Genomic DNA, 19754 nt, shown 5'->3' with positions numbered 1-19754 from the left:
AAAGAAAGAAAGAAAGAAAGAAAGAAAGAAAGAAAGAAAGAAAGAAAGAAAGAAAGAAAGAAAGAAAGGAAGAAAGAAAGAAAGAAAGAAAATGGAGGGAGTTTTTGTTTGTTTTTGAGGCAGAGTCTCGACTCACTGCAACCTCCGCCTCCGGGGTTCAAGCGATTCTTGTGCCTTGCGAATAGCTGGGATTACAGGTGCCTGCTACCAGGCCCGGCTAAATTTTGTATCTCTAGTAGAGACCGGGTTTCACCACGTTGGCCAGGCTAGTTTCGAACTCCCGACCTCAAGTGATCTGCTGGCCTTGGCCTCCCAAAGTGCTGGGATCACAGGCCTGAGCCACTGCACCCAGCCAGAGGGAGCTTTTTTAAAGATAGAGTGACCACAGCAGGCAACATTGGGGTTGTCCAGGGCAGATTCCCAAGGCCTGCCCAACCCAAGAGCCTGTGATCATGTCTCAGGTTTCAGCAGCAACCTCCGGAGAAGACTTAAGACTGGGAACAGTTGCATCTCAGTGGTCACTGTCCCAAGGGCAGTTAAGACCCCAGCAGAGGCCAGTGAGGATGTGCATCAACCCTGTAACCCTGTTTCCCTTCCTCTGCCGTAAGCACCGCCCTCCCCCTCCCACACACATGCACCAGATGCCATCTGCAGAGGCGAAGGGAAGGGAAGCAGAAATCCGAAAGACTAAGCCTTTAACATTTACCTCAAAAGCCTGTTTAAATTATTGAATCTGAATAAATTACTTGACTGGACTAAAGTGTGAGACCTGCAAGGCACCTCAAGCCCTATCCAGCAGAACAGGGGCTCAATAGGAAGTGCAGACCAGCAACAGAAAAATACAGAGTAACTGCTCTCAAGCCAGCATTTGTGATGCTGCTGCCTCAACTTGAAGACTACATTTGGCAAGGAGAGGAGAAAGGACACAGGATGGAAGCAAAAGGAACCTAAACAGGCCCTGTTGCTTTTCTGGAAGGCAGGAAGTCATGGTCACACAGATGCTTAGGAATGTCACGGGTTAGGAACTAAATACACATTGTGTACTTCTCTGGAGAGAACAAAAGGATTATTCACTTTTCATTATAATTTCTCTAAAGCCAAAATCATAGTTTAGGAGACGCCATTTGTGGCACTGCTGCATTCAATTACCCAGCACGGATCTGGATGGGCCTGGCAGCTATTTCCAGTCTCCCACATATGGGTCGTAAATATGCGTTAATCAGAAAGGACAAAGCAACCAAGCAGTTTCACGTCATTTATTACCATTTCTGTGAGGGGCAATTGTTAGTAACTGCCTGCATGTGGCTCAGGCAGCCTGGGCTTTATATGCAGAAATTAAGCAGTCACAGTTCCTACCCTCTTCAAATCTGAACTTGGCAATGTTGATGTGAACAATTACGTAAAAAAAAGGAACCAAACAAAGCTTCACCTGCAATTATTCTCCCACACGCCCACTCTGAGATCCAGCCACAGGGAAGCTCTTTCTCATGTCCACTCAGAAATTCTGTACACACTGTTCTCACTACCTGGAACTCCATCCAGATTATAGTAGATATTTGGAATGTGGTGCTGGCTTATACTCTTCCAGGAACTGAAAAGTGGGGAACTTGCTTTTCCTGTAAAACAGGAAGAGGCCCACACTGTTGGACACCTAGCCAATTGTTCATACTCCATGGTGTCTTTTCTACAAAAGTACTCTGTTTTTATTTAGAGTGGTAACATGCCTAGCGTTTTGTTGTTGTTTTGAGACTGAGTTTCGCTCTTGTTGCCCAGGCTGGAATGCTTACTGCAACCTCTGTCTCCCGGATTCAAGCAATTCTTCTGCCTCAGCCTCCCAAGTAGCAAGGATTACAGGTATGCGCCACCACGCCCAGCTAATATTTGTATTTTTAGTAGAGATGGGGTTTCATCATGTTGGCCAGGCTGGTCTTGAACTTCTGACCTCAGGTGATCCGCCCACCTCAAGCCTCCCAAAGTGCTGAAATTATAGTCGTGAGCCACCGCACCGGGCATTGTTTTTTTTTTTTTTTTTTTAATGTGTTTCTCAGTATCACTTTCAGCTAGAGGAGAACATGTAACACAGTTCTGGCCAATGAGATGTGAAGGGAATCACCAAATAGGGCTTCTAGGAAAACAGTTTTTAAAAGGGCTACCTCAGTTGACATTCACCTTTGCCCTTTGCCCTTCGCCCTTCTTGGTCTTCTTGAGAATACAGATGAGAATGCAGGATGTGTGACCACGAGGAGTTAATTAGAAGGACTAAAGCTGTATCTTAAGGGTGGCTGAACAGAAAGAAAGATTCTGGGTCCCTTTGCACCGATTCTGAACTGTTGTGTGAGAAAAATGAGATCTCTATTTGGTTAAGCCCCTGTAGTCAGATTTTTATTATGTGTAGCCAAATGCAATCCTGAATTGGTTCTAGGAATGATAAAAGTGAGACTATATAAATTAGGTGGCCACTGTGGCTGATGCTCACTTTTGGACAGTGCTTTCTTCCTCTTGGGCACCTGTAGTTGTCTGCAGAATTTGGAGCAATGGTAGCACAGTGGAGTTTTCCCCAGTTCAATCATGGGCACTTAACCATTAAGTGGGGGCATAAGCTGCACCAGACGCAGTGCTAGGTGCTGTGAGTACAAGCCTCTGCCCTCATGGCACTGATGTTCTACTCAGGGAAGAGGAACAAAAACAAACATACAAACAAGAAAAGGAAGTTAGGGCTCTGTGAAGAGAAAAGCAGATTAGGGAGGACAGGCATGTTGGGTGAGATGCGGGGAGTTGGCACTTAATACGAGGCAGCTCTAATATGGTGTCTTAGTCGACTTGGGCTGTCATAACAAAGGACCACAGACTGGGGGCTTACATAACAGAAACTCACTCTCTCACAGTTGTGAAAGCTCAAAGTCCAAGATCAAGGTACCAGCAGGGATGGTTGCTGGTGAGGCCTCCCTTCCTGGAGTACAGGCAGCTGCCTTCTCTCAGTGCCTCACATGGTCTTTCCTCTGTTTATGTGTGCACGGGGAGAGAGAAAGACCTCTGGTATCTCTTCCTCTTCTTATAAGGACGCCAGTCCTGTTGGATTAGGGCTCCACTCTCAAAACCTCATCTAACCTCCCTAAAGGCCGAATCTCCAAATACCGTCTAGTCAGTCACATGGAGGGTTACGGTTTCAACCTATGCATTTTGGGGGAACACAGTTCAGCTGTCATAGATGGCTTATGGCTGGAGACCTCAAGGAAGAGACAGTGCAGGCCAGAATGAAACCCGCGGGAAGAGCATTCTGGGCAGAGGAACAACAAGTGCTAAGGCCCGGAGGCAGCCATGTTTGCTACATTCAAAATACAGCAACGAGGCCAGTGTAGAGGGAGCACATGTGAAAAGGACAGAGTGTCAGGAGGTAGGACAGACAGCAGATGGAGGCCACATCATGTGCAGCCATGTAAGCCGTTGAAAGGACTTTGACTTTACACTGAAAGAAATGAGAGGCCACTCAAGAATTCTAGGCAGAGAAATAACATGACCACACTTACATTTTAAGAATTCACTCTGTCTGCTGTGTGGAGAATAACCCGCAGGTGCAAAGATGGAAGCAAAGCACCAGCTAGAGAGCTGTTAAAATCATCAGGAAGGGAGACCATGGAAACTTGGACTAGGGTGGTTGAGAAGAGGTCAGATTTGGGGTTTAGAGGTAGAGCTGGGACTGCTGCAATGGACAGATACAAGGTGTAAGAGCAGGAGGGGAATCTGGGATGCTGCCCAGGTTTCTGCCACAGGCATATAAAGAATGAAATAGCTATTTAATTCAGTGGGGTTACTGGTGGCAAGATCAGTTTTTGAGGGTGAAAAATAAAAAATTCAGTTTTGGATAAGTTAATTCTGAGATGCCTTTTAGAAACCCAAGTGCAAATGTTGAGTGGGCAGTTGGACAGATGAGTCGGCAAGTCAGGAAATAGTCTAGGCCTGTGACAGAAATGGAAGATTCATCAAATAAAAATGTCATTTCACACCGTATGACTAAACGAAGTCATCACCTAGACAGGAGTAGATCAAGGAGAGCAGAGATCTGAGGACTGAGCCCTGGAGAGCTCTGCAGTAAAAGGCGGGCAAAATGAAAAGGATCTAGTCATAGAGGCAGACAGAAAAGAGGCAGGCATAAAGAGGCATAAAGAGGCATAAAGAGGTTGGATAAAGACAGAGAAGGTGTGGAGACCTGGAGTGTTTCAAGGAGAGGGTGATCACACAACTGAGATGAAGGTTCACTAAGGCAAAGACCAAAATCACTGCTGCCCTCAAAAAGAGCTGTTCTTATGGAGTAGTGGGCTGGTGTATTACTTAGCTACTGCTGTGTAACAAGTTACCCCAAACTAACAGCTGAAAGCAATAAACTTTCATTATCTTCCGGCTTCCATTGGTCAGGAATCTGGGTGTGGCTTGGCTCATGGTCTTCCACAAGGATAGGATCCTCACGTTGGCTGGGGTGAGAGTGGTCTCAAGCCCGACAGGAAGGATCTGCTTCCAAGTTGCTCATGTGGCTTTTGGCAGGGCTCAGATCCCTGTTGGCTGCTGGCCTGAGACACCTATTCCATGCCAAGTAGGTCTCCCCATAAGGCAGCTCACAACAGGGCAGCTTGCTTCCCCTAGAGCAGTGGTACCCAAACCTTTTTTGCACCAGGGACCAGTTTCTTGGAAGATAATTTTTCCACAGACCCGGGGGGGGGGTTCGGGGGGGGGGGGGGGAGGGGGGGGGGGGGGGGGGGGGTGGGGAGGTAGTGATGAAACTGTCCCACTTCAGATTATTAGGCATTAGATTATCATAAGGAGTGTGCAACCTAGATCCCTCACATGTGCGGTTCATCATAGGGTTGGCACTCCTATGAAAATCGAATGCCACGGCTGATCTGACAGGGGCAGAGCTCAGGTGGTAATGCTCACTCACCCACCGTTCGCCTCCTGCCGTGCTGCCCGGTCCCTAACAGGCCTCGGACTGATATCAGTCCGCAGCCTGGGCATTGGGGACCCCTGCCCTAGAGCAGGAATCTACAAGAGAAAGAGAGGCAGCTCACAGTGGAAGCTATAGTCTTTTTCAACCTAATCTTGGAAGTGACATCACCATTTTTTTTTTTTTTTTTTGAGACAGGGTCTTGCTCTACTGTCCAGACTGGAGTGCGGTGCTACAATCTCAGCTCACTACAACCTCCAGCTTCTGGCTCAAGTGATCCTCCTGCCTCAGCCTCCTGAGTAGCTAAGACTACAGGTGTGTACCACCACACCTGGCTAATTTTCTAATTTTTTGTAGAGTTAAGGTCTCACTATGTTGCCCAGACTGGTCTTGAACTCCTGGCCTCAAGCAATCCTACTGCCTCAGCCTCTCAGGGATTACAGGTGTGAGACATCACACCCAGCCCACATCATTTTTTTTTTTTTTAAAGACTTCATTTTTTAGAGCAGTTTTAGGCTCACAGCAAAATTGAGCAGAAAATGGGGAATTCCCACATGCCCTCATCCCTCCTCCACACAGCCTCCCCTACCATGATATCCCACACCAGCATGGTGCATTTGTTACAGTTGGTGAAACACTGACACATCACTGATAACCCAAATCCATAGTTTACATCAGGGTTCACTCTGTGTTACACATTCTACAGGTTTTGACAACTATATAATGACATGTATCTACCCTTATAGTGTCATACAGAATAGTTTTACTGCTCTAAAAATTCTCTCTTCAGCTGGGTGTGGTGGCTTGCACCTGTAATCTCAGCTACTTGAGAGGTTGAGGTAGGAGGATCCTTGAGCCCAGAAGCCTGAGGCTGTGTGAGCTATGATCTCATCACTGCACTACAGCCTAGGTGACAGGACAAGACCTCATCTCTAAAAATAAAATAAAAAAATAAAAATCCCCCATTCCACTTATTCATCCCTCCCTATCCCCAGCCCCTGGCAACAACTGATCTTTTCACCATCTCCATAGCTTTGCCTTTTCCAGAATGTTAGTTGAAATTATATAATATGTAGCCTTTCCAGATTGGTTTGTTTCACTTAGTAGTAGACTTTATTATTTTTTTTTCTTTTTCCCTTTTGGAGACACAGTTTCACTCTGTCACCCAGGTTGGAGTGCAGTGGTGTAGTCACAGCTCACTGCAACCTCTGCCTCCCTGGTTCAAGTTATTCTCATGCCTCAGCCTCCCTAATTAGCTGAGATTACAGACATGCAGCACCACACCCAGCTAATTTTTGTATTATTAGTAGAGGCAGGGTTTCATCATGTTGGCCAGGCTGGTCTCGAACTCCTTACCTCAAGTGATCCACCCACCTCAGCCATCCAAAGTGCTGGGATTACAGGTGTGAGCCACCACACCAGACCTTTTTGGGGTTTTTTTGTTTTTGTTTTTGGAGACAGGATCTCACTCTGTTGCCCAGGCTGGAATACAGTGATGCAATTTTGGTTCACTGCAGCCTCAACCTCCTGGGCTCAAGTGATCCGCCTGTCTCAGTCTCCTAAGTAGCTGGGACCACAGGCACCCACCACCATGCTGGGCTAATTTTTAAATTTTTTATAGAAATGGAGTCTCGCCATGATGCCTAGGCTGGTCTTGGACTCCTGGGCTTGAGTGATCCTCCTGCCTCAGCCTCCCAAAGTGCTGGTAATACAGGTGTGAGCCACGATATCTGGCAAGTAATAGGGCTTTAGGCTCCTGCATGTCTTTTTGTGATTTGATAGAGCATTTGTTTTTAGCACTCAATAATATTCCATTGTCTGGATGTACCAGAGTTTATCCATTCACCTACTTAAGGACATTTTGGTTGCTTCCAAGTTTTGGCAATTATGAATAAAGCTAATACAAACATTCACATGCAAGACTTTGTGTCGACATAAGTTTTCAACTCCTTTGAGTAAATACCAAGGACCACAATTGCTGGATCTTATGGTAAGAGTTTGTTTAGTTTTCTAAGAAACCACCATACTGTCTTCCAAAGTGCCTGTACCATTTTGCATTCCCAGCAATGAATGAGGGTTCCTGTTGCTCCACATCCTCACTTACATCGAAACAGTTGGTGTTTTGAATTTCAGCCATTCTAGAAGGTATGTAGTGGTATCTGAGTGTTGTTTCAGTTTGCAATTCCCTAATGACTTACAATGCTTAGCATCTTTTCTAAGATGCCACCCCATCACTTCTGCTGTGCAGCCCACACTCAAGGAGAAGGGATTCTACAAGGGCCTGAATAGCAGGAGATGGGGATTATTAGGAGCCATCTCAGAGTCTGCCCACCACAACCGGATTCAGATGAGAATGGAAGAGAGGCATTAGAGACAAATATAGACAACTCTTTTGAGGAGTTTTGCTGTAAGGAGAAACAAAGAAATCAGTGGTTCGTTGCAGAAGGATATGGAGTTAAAAATGTTTGTATTTTATTTGTTTTACAGCAAATCTGATCATTCTTATCAATTAAGGTGATATATTTAAATATCTAACTTGTTCTGTTTTATACTCTATTCATGTATTTTCTATAAGTATTGTGAACAACAATGCTCAGGTTTGGAAATAACGAAAATGTCGGGATTTTTTTAAACAGGCTATTTTGTACCTATATGAGGATCAGAAACAAAAGGCTATTTTGTACCCACGTGGGGATCAGAGCACTCATATCCCAAGGCTTCCAGGATACTCACATATGTATCTTCTAATTGCTGAAATCAGCCACATGGGTTTATTTAAGCAGATGAAACCAATATGCTTCAGCAATTCTGTTTTGGCTTGAAAACAAGCCTACAGCTGCTTGGAAAAGGCAAGCTGTTGGGCAGAGACCTGCTCATGGCAAACAGCCCAATGACCCCAGTTAAAATGTTACCCAACTGGAGTGATCATTTAAATCATAACTAATGTCTGTAGTTGCTTTATATTCTGACTCTACACCACAAAAACACACTAAAATCTGCACTACACACAGACACAAGAGTAATGAATGGGCCAATTAGTTCATGAAAGCAAATGTCTGAAGTTAGTCTATCGATAATATGTGAGTCTTAGATCCTCCTGGGGATGAGGATCAGGCAACTGTAGGATATGAGGAGGGTGAAAAATAATGCACTTTCCCTTCCTTTCACATTCAGAACCAACCCAGACATAAGACATGGAATGGAAATTAAGGTGCTAGCTTTATTACTGTTCAGATTGTGTCTTCAGAGCTGAGACACGCTACTCCCCATCCCAGTCTAGACCTTGGTCCATCATTGCCTTATGCTGGTTTTGGGCAGTGAGGGAAGAAAAGGGGAGTGAATCATCATAGCTGCAGCCTTCAAATAGATGTGTTTCTTTTTTGAGAAAGATGAGCCAGTGGATGTCACCTGCCAACGAAAGTGACGGCCAAAAATTTAAACTGGGTAAAATGCAGGATTATGTTATTGCAGGGTTAATGAGAAACTTTTTTTTTTTTTCTTTTTTTGAGACAGAGTCTCACTCTGTCACCCAGGCTGTGCAGTGGCACGATCTTGGTTCACTGCACCATCCACCTCCTGGGTTCAAGTGATTCTCCTGCCTCAGCCTCTCAAGTAGCTGGAATTACAGGCACCTGCCACCATGCCTGGCTAATTTTTTTGTACTTTTAGTAGAGATGAGGTTTCACTATGTTGGCCAGCCTGGTTTTGAACTCTTCCCCTCAGGTGATCCGCCTACCTCGATCTCCCAAAGTGCTAAGATTACAGATGTAAGCCACTGTGCCTAACCGAGAGACACTATTTTTAATACTGTTTCGACCATCAAAAGCACAAAAGTGGAAGGCCATGCTGGCTCACACATGTAATCTCAGTGTTTTGGGGGGCCAAGGCAGGAAGACTGCTTGAACCCAGGAGTCAAGACTAGCCTGGGCAACATAGTGAGACCCCATCTCTACAAAAAACAAAAAATAAACAAAATCAGCCAGGCATGGTGTCACACCACCTGTAGTCCCAGCTACTTAGAAGGCTTAGGCAGGAGGATTGCTTGAGCCCAGGAGGTCAAGGCTGCAGTGAGCTATGATTGTGTCATTGCACTCCAGCCTGGGCAATGGAGCAAGACCCTATCTCAAGAAAAAAGAAAGACAAAAAGAGCAGCACAAAAGTGAAGGCAGTGACACTTATAATGTCCCCAATTGACTGACTATACACTGAGCTGAGAAAACCCTCAGTGGCTTCCAGGATTGCAGGGTTAATGAGAGACACCTTTTTTTTTTTTTTTTTTTTTTTTTTTTTGAGACGGAGTTTCACTCTTGTAGCCCAGGCTGGAGTGCAATGGCGCGATCTCGGCTCACCACAACCTCCGCTTCCCCGGGTTCAAGTGATTATCCTGCCTCAGCCTCCCGAGTAGCTGGGCCTACAGGCATAGGTCACCACACCCAGCTAATTTTGTATTTTTAGTAGAGATGGGGTTTCTCCATGTTGGTCAGGCTGGTCTCAAACTCCCGATCTCAGGTGATCCACCCGCCTCGGCCTCCCAAAGTGCTGGGAGAGGCACTATTTTTAATTCCACTTTGACCATCGAAAAAGCACAAAAATGGCAGGGCACAGTTCACCCCACCCGTTTCCCCTAGTCCCATCAGAGAAAATAATAGTCTGCACCTCTTCACATTGAAAACGGGACAGGCAGAGGATGGAAGCCAACAGGACAGTTTGCACGATTTCAGCATTCACGTTAGCACAGAATTGTACTGAAATTCCTTCCTTCTCTGGAAAGGAATGAGGAAAGAATAAGTAAAAGGCCCAGGCCATTGTCTGGGAGAAGCTCCTCTACAGAAAAGCATGGGACTAGGGGAAAAGGCTCCCCACCAACAGCAGCAAAACAAGCCAGGGAAGTGCACAACACCTCCCAATGCCCTGGGATTCCTACTCTCCAAGCACAGATGCTCCTCAGCTTATAATGGACTTACATTCTGATAACCCCACTGTGAGTTTAAAATATGGTAAGTTCAAAGTGCACTTAATACATCTACCTACCGAACATCCCAGTCTACTATTATCCCATTAGCCTAGTCTACTTCACATGTGCTCAGGACACCTACATTACACTGCTGTTAGACAAAACAATTGAACACAAATCTTATTTTAGAATAAAGTTTTGAATATCTCATGTAATTTACTGAACACTGTACTGAAAGTGAAAAACAGAATGGTTGTACGGATACTTGAAGCACACTTTCTACTGAGCTACATATTGCTTTTGCACCATCACAAAGTAAAAAAACGAAAACAAAAAAACCATAAATCAAACCATTGTAAGTCAGGGATGTCTGTAGTTCACCACGTATGTGAAAGACAAGTCAAATGGACAGCAAAAAAGAGGAAATTCAGTAGGTTTTATCAAGCATTTAAAATGTGCAAAGCCCTAGGCCAGGTACTGGGAATACAGGAATAAATTCACACTCAAGGTGACCCAAGGAAGCTACAGCTTGGGATAAAACCCCACTACTGTCCCATTATCAGCCTTGAAGAGTTTTATGGTATGAATGTTGAACTACTTTGGGGGAATAATCTCTTTCTCTGATAAGGATATTTAGATAAGGAATTTTTTCCCCCTTATCTAAATATATTCTAGGCATTTACACTGAATTCGGGGGATTCAGTAGAGAAGGAAACAGAGTTGTCATGGAGCCTACATTGCATCATCATGACAACTCTGCATGACACCCTAAGCCCAGCTCCACCCACCAGAGAAAAGTCCTAGATGATCTATTAAAGTCCTCTGCACTCTATTATCCTATGATTTTTCTGCAACTTTCTTGGTCTCTTTGCTTCTTTGCTCTCCTAAATTTCATGCAGTATATGAGTTTCCTGCTGGTCATGCTACACTCATTGTACTATTAGGTACCTCTTCCTTCTGGAAGACTTTCTTGTGGCCTTAGCAGGCTGGGCTTTGTGGCTTTATGCTGTGCCCTGGGCACTCTTCAAGGGCTTCTATCGGTGGGCGAATCTCATTTTATATTCCTCAATCTAGGGCAGGGGCAGTTTCTCATTGAACTTCACACCCTCCAACACCAATCACAGTACCTGGCATAGAATAGGCACTCAACAAGTATTTGCTGCACTGAGCAATCTGTAGGAGCCAACATGGAAAGTTTTCCCTTTGCCCTCTTAAGGTTCACTAAAAAATCAACTTGCAAACGGCAGATTAATTGGAGAAAAAGCATATAAATGTATTTAATGTGCATACCCGGGAGCCTTCAAATGAAGACCCAAAGATACAGGGGAAATTGTCCATTTTTATGCCTAGGTTCAACAAAGTATGGGCAGTGACGTAGAAATGTGATTGAACAAAAAGGGTATGATCTAAGACTAATAGACAGAGGAAGAAAACCCAGCAAGGCCTGTCTGTCTAGATTCTTCTTGGCCTCTCTGAGCATGCACTGTTTCCTTCTGGGTATGGGACAGGACTCCCTCTGGAATGGGGGTCTTATGACCTACAGTCAAACAAGGGAAGTCAAATAATGTCTTTATGGCCAGATTTTACACAGAACGTCAGAGGGAAAGTCCCCACAGTCACTGTATTAATTCCCTAGGGATGCCTTAACAAAGCACTCGGTGACTTGAAACAATAGAAACGTTTTGTCTCACATTTCTGGTGGCTGGAAGTCCAAAATCAAAGTGTCAGCAGAAGCAAACACCAAGCTGCCTCTGAAATCTGCAGGGGAGGGTTCTTCCTTGTCTCTTCCTAGCCTCTCTCTGGTGGTGGCCGGCAATCCACTGCATTCCCGGGCTTACAGCTGCATCACTCTGATCTGCACTAGTCTCGCCACATATTCGTGTGCTTCTGTCTGTGTGATAAGGATATCACTCATGTTGAATTAGGAGGGTCCACCCCAGTGACCTCGTCTTGACTACATCTCTAAAGAGGCAGTTCCCACGTTAGGTCGCATTCACAGGTGCTGGAGGTTAGGTCTTCAATATGTCTTTGGGAGTGGGGACACAATTCAGTCCACAACACTCATGTTCTATATGGAGTGTGGCTTAGGCATCCAGCCAATAGACCTGTTTATTTTACTGCAGTCAAAATACCTTCTCCCCTTTCTCCTCACAGTCCAATGACACAGACGTGCTTTGGGGGCAAGACATCTGCAGGCCATGGCCATCATTCTAAGCATGCAGCACTCCAGGCACCAGGAGTCCTCCCCGTGCGTCAACCCCTCTTCAATGAGTTTGCACCCCCGACCTCCGCTAATGTCCAGATCTTTTAACGGGAGCCAGTCTTCTGCTACGTAATTAGAGGAGTCTTGAAATAAGCACCCAGGGGCGTGGCTGAAGACTTTAAGAAACACCAGGCAAGGGAGGGGAGGGGGTACCAGAGACACTGAACATTATTTGAGTGGCAGGAGCTTCCTCTGACCTTCAACGAGGTAAAGAGACATCACAGCCAGCGACAGTTTGGGGCAGATTCCTCAGACTCGGAGGCCCGGGGCAAAGTGGGAGCCGGGGCCGTGTAGGGTGGGGGGACCCAAGGCGGGGAAGCCCCGGGCCGCCGGCAGGGGGCGCGCGAGGGCCTCTGGGCGCCGCGGGCGGGGCGGGTGCTGGGCCGGGAGGGGCCTTCCGGCAACTTTTTGGTTGGTGCCGCCCCGCCCAGGCCCCGTTTAAACTTGATCTCCGCGGTGCTCTCCCCTTTCGGCCGCGACGCGTGACTGGGTAAGTGGGCTCCGACCTTCTGGACGCGGGAGCCGGCCACGTGGCTCCGGGGCTACACCGTGCCCTTCCTAAGCGCGCCCCTCGCTGCCCGGGTGCCCGCCTCGGCCTCGGCTCGGCGCCGTGGGGAAGCCTCCGTTAGGGTCCCTCGGGGGTGGGGGCGTCCTCGTGGCGCCTGGGCCCTGCGTCCCAGGTTAGGACGGCCCGTGTCCTTGTGCGCTTGAAGGGGCCGCCCCCTTTCCTCGACGATCCCACCCCCACTCCGCAGAAGCTGCCAGGCGCTGGTCACCTCCAGTGCCTGAGTCCCTGCAGTCCACAGATCCGGCCTACAGGCAGCTTTTAGTCCTTTTTCAATTAAATGATTGCATTTTGAGGATCAAATTACGACCGCAGTCGGAGGCGCAGAGCCCCGGACGGTCTCTGGGTTCTTGGCGCACTCGGGGCTCCCGCCTGCCCACTGGCTGTGGCCGCGCGGACGTAAGCCTATTTAGGAAGTGAGTGAGATCTAATGTCTGAAGCGCTTTAAGTTTCCAAGCGGGGCAGTATAATAGCGGGGTTAGCAAACACGGAGGCCACCTCACTCGCGCAGCTACCCCACTCCGCCACCAGTGCTGTTCAGTTGCCACTGGCCCTCAAGTCAGGTAATTTAAAGGCTTGAACGGACGAGTCTTGCTGGAGCCGACGCCTGCAGTGAGTTTACAGTAGAAGGCTGTGAGCCCTAATAAGAGAGCCTGCGGTTTCCTCCCCAAGATCCGCTTTTTCAGGAGTGGCCAGAGCGTTGTTACAGCACAGGGTGTGAGGAGGCCCTTCTTGGTTTTCTGTTCTGGGAAAAGTCTGAACTACTGGGCTCTGACTCGGACCAGAACAAAGGGTTGAACTTATGTCTACTAAGGTGTAGAAATACGCAAGGCTGCCCCTAGACAACGTTTGTCTGGGGGACAATGTAAGTTTTTGGAGCGGCTCTCTTGAGCATCGGTGAGCATACTAATTGTTCATTACTGGTACAGATTGCCATATAAAAGGGTACTTTGCGAATTTAGTAAAACTGATAAAGATCTAAATTTACATTTGAGTCAACATATGAATCTTTGTGGCTATCATAGGTACCACAGTTCTGTTGAAATGTGAAGCTCATGGTTCACGTGTTTTCCTCAGTTGTGAAAGATTTGCTGCCTTTTTGATGAAACCAAATGGGACCCATTTTACCATGCTTTAATGAGGAAAGCTTGTACATTTGCAGCCTAGGTTCTAGGCACCTTTTTTCCAGATAGACCCAGAGCATGGACAATTTTCCCTCCCTGGAATACCTCCAGCTCTGGCGAATAACCCTACACACAGCATAGGAAGGTAGCAGTCAGTGGTAAGGCTTTGTTTTACCATTGCTTTAGGTGTTGAGATTCTTACTGAGCCCATTTTATTTTTATTTATTTTTTTGAGTCAGAGTCTCGCTCTGTCACCCAGGCTGGTGTGCAATGGTGCAATCTTGGCTCACTGCAACCTCGGCCTCCTCAGTGGCTGGGATTATAGGCGTCCACTACCACGCCCAACTGTTTTTTTTTTTTTTTTTAAGTAGAGCCGGGGTTTCACCATGTTGGCCAGGCTGGTCTCAAACTCCTAAACTGGTGATCCGCCCGTCTCGGCCTCCCACAGCCCTGGGATTACAGGCATGAGCCAGGGCACCTGGCCCGCCAATTTGTTTTTTTAACTATTCAGTTTAAACTGTGAGAGACACCATGTCAAGGAAGCAGTGTGAGCTAGTGTCTAAGGATTGTGAAAACTGAGCAAGTGCCCAGGACTAGAAACTTCTCAGCCCCCTGAAATCAGCCTCAGGGTAAGCGAGCTTAGTAGTGCTTCCTTTGATTTTTAAATCTGGAAAGTTTCCGTTTTTCCTAGACAAATATTGTTGGGATAGTGTTTCTTTTCAAAAATGGATAGCATTCAATGCTCATCAATGGGAAGATAGTGACTCCTGACCATTTTCCTCCTAGCTGGAAACTATAGAAGACTCCCGAGTATCAGGAAATTTGGAAGTTGTAGCTTTGTACAGGAATTATATACAGAGATAGCAATTTATTTACTCATTAAAGGTAGCTAGTGGATAGCCACGATAAAGACCACCCCTTAAAAAACAAAATTGCATGATATTCTTAACACTGTCTTTCACTTTTTTTAACTAGGCTTGGTGGAGTTTCAAGATGCTGATGAACTTAAGGTATGGGCCAAGTGGAAATTGGTTTAAGTTATTAATAGTTGAATTGAAATCCTGGCCAAGGATGAGAACTCTAATCTGATTTCATATGCTTCTGCTGTGATGGATTAAAGGATTTACCTGAGGCCAACTTGGTATGCAGGAATTTATTAAATGGAATCATACCACCCCCCCCCCCCTTTTAAAATCATGCTTTTGGTAAAAAGGGGAAAAAGCTCTTGGTAAATGGATAATACTACTACGCCAAGAGAAAAACAGGAGTTTGAGTAAAAACATAAATTTAGATGTCACAACATTACTAAAGCAACAATGTGTAAGATATTGGGGGATTTTATTTATTTGCCTGTAGTTTTTGTAAACATAGTCTAGACAGTACTGTATTTTGCTATTTAGTAATACCTACTGTGATACTTCTTTTACAGGTCTGGCGCTTGAAAGAATCAGTGAAGCTTTTCAAGTAGAGGAGATATATTTGAATATGTAATCTTTAGTATCTACAGAACACAGGTTACTTTTTTTTTTGGTCCCTTTCATAGTGGTAGCAAGGGTGAATTTTGAGATGGCCCCAATCTGTAGGAATATTATCTGACAGTTTGGAGGCACAAAACTGCCTTATCGCTGACTGGATCCTGTAGAAAATGTCTATGCAATTCAATTCTTTTTTTTTTTTTTTGAGATGGAGTCTCGCTTTTTTACCCAGGCTGGAGTGCAGTGGTGCGATGTGGCTCACTGCAAGCTCCACCTCCCAGCTTCACACCATTCTCCTGCCTCAGCCTCCCCAGTAGCCGGGACTACAGGCGCCCGCAACCATGCCCAGCTACTTTTTTGGTATTTTTAGTAGAGACTGGGTTTCACCTTGTTAACCAGGATGGTCTCAGTCTCCTGACCTCGTGATCCGCCCACCTTGGCCCCTGCAAAGACAATTCTATTATTTAAAGTAGTTTTTCTATGAAACAGCTGTGGTCTATAATTTGACAGTGTTAATAAAACAAATAGCAATACCTTCATCATGCTTAATCATGGTTCACATGCTCTACAATGATATGACTTAACTCTAAAGATTTTAAACACAATTTCACTCTTGTTGCCCAGGCTGGAGTACAGTGGTGCGATCTTGGCTTACTACACCCCCCGCTTCTCAGATTCAAGCGATTCTCCTGCCTCAGCCACCGGAGTAGCTGGGATTACAGGCGCGTGTCACCACACCCAGCTAATTTTGTATTTTTACACATTTTTGTTTGAGGTGGAGTCTCGCTGTTGCCCAGTCTGGAGTGCAGTGGCACAATCTCAGCTCACCGCAACCTCCGCCTCCTGGGTTCAGGCGATTCTCCCACTTCAGCCTCCCAAGTAGCTGGGATCACAGGCTAATTTTTGTAGAGATGGCCATGTTGGCCAAGCTGATCTCGAACTCCTGACCTCAGGCAGTCTGCCTGCCTCAGCCTCCCAAAGTGCTGGAATTATGGGGGTGAGCCACCATGCCCACCCAGTATATTCTTAAATATTACTGTTGAGCCATATATACGACAGTGGTGGACTTTGAATGTCTGCACATCTGTAGTAAAATGCAATGCTACCTTCATTTTTTGTTGGTATGCTAAATAAATTTTAAGTATCTCACTTTTTTAAAAATTGATTTGTGTATTTTATGTGTTTACACATTTTTCCATAGTACTGTAGATCATTTTAGTGATGAAATTTGATACTTTTGACAGAAAAACAGGTCAATGAGTTTTGGGACCAAAAGGGTTGATTACAAAAGGGCAGGAGGGAATTGTTAGAGTGATTCTACAGTTCTGCATCTTGATTATGGTATAACTATGCATTTGTCGAACCTTAACAGGATGAATTTTACTGACTGTAAAATCATACTTCAATAAACATGACTGTAACCCTCCTTGGTATTCAATGGTGTTTCCAGTGAAATCTATGGCAAGATGGTTTGGGGTCACTATTTACATGAACTGCCAAGTTGGAAGAGCAAAAATACATCAAAATCACTCTTGGGACATAAGTCACAGAAGTGACTCATGCACACAATACCTGAGAAGCAGGACCAGACGGCAGTTGTGTGTTGGCACGCTCATCAATGCTGCAAGTTTCCCTTCTGGATAGCAACAACACTGATGTATCCACTTCACAGCAGCATTTTAAATCTCACCTGTGATGTGTCCATTGTAGTGGGCATGAGGTGGCAGAAAGTGGGATATGGAAAATCTGTTGCCATGTGCCACTCCAAATACTACTGTGGCTTCCCTGCAGCACTGCTTTCCATATTGACTTCCATTTCAAGAAAGCTTAAGATGTCCTTAGCAAATACTGGCTAACCAAGAAATTTGAGAAATGAAAGGAGGCTGAGTAATTGGTCTTGGGTTGAAACGGGTTGATGCTGCATAAGCCACATGGTTGACTGAAAAGCTGGCTAAAAAGAGCCAGTCTGCATTCCTTGTCCTCATTCCCTTGGAGTAATCAAGGGTGCTTCTTAAAAGGGATAGATTCAAGTATGGCTTGTGAGTCATTGTTCTTTTCTCTATTTGGTAGGTCTAACCACAGGGCCTGTTGAGCCCTGCCCTGGTGACCAAGAGCATTTTCTGACATGAACAGAGTTGTGCCATCTTGCCCGCATGAGCAAAGTTCTTCAGACATACCTTATGATTCTAGGTTTGATACCTTCCCTGCCACTCCCCCACTACCAAATCCCCTTACCCTATACCCTAGCAATGTAGAGTTGTCCAGTATAGAACCTCGGTTAAACATAGCATCACCCAGGAAAATGGGATGAGTGGTTGCAGTCAGTACTATAGTTCTGTAGAATCAACTTGCTTGCCTTAGTACATTGCATGTCTACGTGTTTAGCAAAGCTAAAAGCAGGAATGGACTATTAAACTACCGTTCTTTTGTGCTCAAATGCCATGAAGAGAAGCAAACCTGGAGTTGAATGAAATGTTTTCTTTTTTCTTTTTTTTTTTTTTTTTTTTTTGAGACGGAGTCTCGCTCTGTCGCCCAGCCTGGAGTGCAGTGGCCGGATCTCAGCTCACTGCAAGCTCTGCCTCCCGGGTTCACGCCATTCTCCTGCCTCAGCCTCCCGAGTAGCTGGGACTACAGGCACCCGCCACCTTGCCCAGCTAGTTTTTTGTATTTTTAAATAGAGACAGGGTTTCACCGGGTTAGCTAGGATGGTCTCAATCTACTGACCTCGTGATCCACCCGTCTCGGCCTCCCAAAGTGCTGGGATTACAGGCTTGAGCCACCGCGCCTGGCCGAATGAAATGTTTTCAAAGAGGGCTTCCAAGTGAGGAACTTGTGCATGTGAATCTTTAATTATGACTATAAAAGAAATTGTGATTGGAAACAGAATTTTTATGCTAATGGTTATTTCATTGAAAATACAAAGTCTTATTTAAGAACTGGTCACCAAACCTCCCCGGATAGTGACGTAAAACCCAGTGTAACAATTGTGGCATTGACATGTCAGTTCATGTAGACTGAGTCACAATTTGATTTCGAAAATGGCCATATCCCATTTTGTCTTACTCTCTGGTGTTCCTAAGCACTTGAATACAAATAGATTATTTCCTAAAAGTAATCAAATCTTTGTAGTTCAAGTGAATATTCTAGACTAAAATATGTGTCTTTTTGAAGGTCCTTAAGCCTTAGATATTTAATTGTGTAATTTGGCAAATATTTGCTGTTTTGTTGTGTCAAGTCCCATGATATAGACAGTTCTTACCTTTCTGGAGCTTTCACAGTGTGACTCATTTCAGTATGTAAGTCAGAGCCAGTTTTAATAGAATGTTCCTTGGTTGACTTCTGTTGTAAGGAATCATTTAATTTCGTGTCTGGGTCAATATCTGAAAGATTAAATTATTAGGGCAAGCTGAAAAATCTAGTGCCCCCCCTCCGACATTCCCAAAATAATTTAGGGTGGTTTATAACAAATATCAAGCAACAATAATGAGAAGCAGATAAAAGCTCAGCAAGTAGAGGGCAAGAATAAAAAACTAAGCCGTTAGATTTCATGCTGTAGGCTGCAGCCAAGTTGGCTCTGAGCTTCCTAAGAGCAAAGAGCCAGAACTGGCAAGTTAGTCATCAGGCAATTGCCATTATTTTCTAAAGGAGGAGGGGAGTGATCATGTGCATTCCAAGCTCCTTAAAGCCAAGGAGGAGGCTTTCTTTCCTTCATGATCTCAAGTACTCTACTTTGAAGGAAGGAATGGAACACAGAACGTGTCTGCATAACTAAATGGGGATCTACAGAAAGTGGAGACTGCCTCTCAAGCAGGGAGGTGAGTTCACAGATCAGATTCTGTGAACAGATAGCCAGAGATGTGTTTGAAAGGCTTACTTTTATTTTGTAGTAGAAAAGATTGTCTTTCCAAAATTTACCTTGTATTCATAAATTGGAAAGTTCTGATGGCAATATTTTGTTATAAAATTGTCATTAATCACAATCCAGGATTATGCCACCATGACTAGAAGACCCCCTAATGGAGTTTATCTGCACTGCAAGGGGCCAGTTGTCTCGGAATCATCCTCTGTTGACATCTGCATCTCCAGGACAGCTCCACACCAATCTGTTTCAAAGACAAAGACAAAATCCGGTCAAATCAGTTTGATGTATGTTTCCGGGAACAGAGCCGAATGTTGTAGCTGATGGAATGGAGTCTCATACCATTGATTTTTGCAGCTGGACAAGTGCCCTGCCCTGTTACTGCCACTCTTTAAGGCAGAATAGAGGACACTGTATAATTTATAGGCCTCTCAGTGAGAAATACGTGGAACTATGGGAATCAGAATCTAAAACTGCAGTCCAATGGGTAGCCACTATTCACATGTGCTATTGAGCACCCAAAATGTGGCTAGACCAAGCTGACATGTGCTGAAGGGTGAAAAACATCAGGAGTGAAG

General features: G+C 45.3%; 1 long non-coding RNA gene and 1 other non-coding gene across 2 annotated transcripts; both read left to right on the top strand.

Annotated features, from left to right (window-relative positions):
* Positions 1-12526: 12526 nt before the first annotated feature.
* LOC111545054 lies at positions 12527-15999 on the top strand. The gene is made up of 4 exons (XR_002732328.2): positions 12527-12643; positions 14818-14852; positions 15272-15356; positions 15942-15999. It is a non-coding gene; the product is annotated as an uncharacterized LOC111545054 (long non-coding RNA).
* On the top strand, positions 14905-14978 carry LOC111545108. The gene has a single exon (XR_002732344.1). It is a non-coding gene; the product is annotated as a small nucleolar RNA SNORD93 (small nucleolar RNA).
* Positions 16000-19754: the final 3755 nt, after the last annotated feature.

Source organism: Piliocolobus tephrosceles, chromosome 8 (assembly GCF_002776525.5).
Source record: "Piliocolobus tephrosceles isolate RC106 chromosome 8, ASM277652v3, whole genome shotgun sequence".
NCBI lineage: Eukaryota > Metazoa > Chordata > Mammalia > Primates > Cercopithecidae > Piliocolobus > Piliocolobus tephrosceles.
Note: the sequence above shows the minus strand (reverse complement) of the source record. Positions and strands in the feature narration are given on the sequence as shown.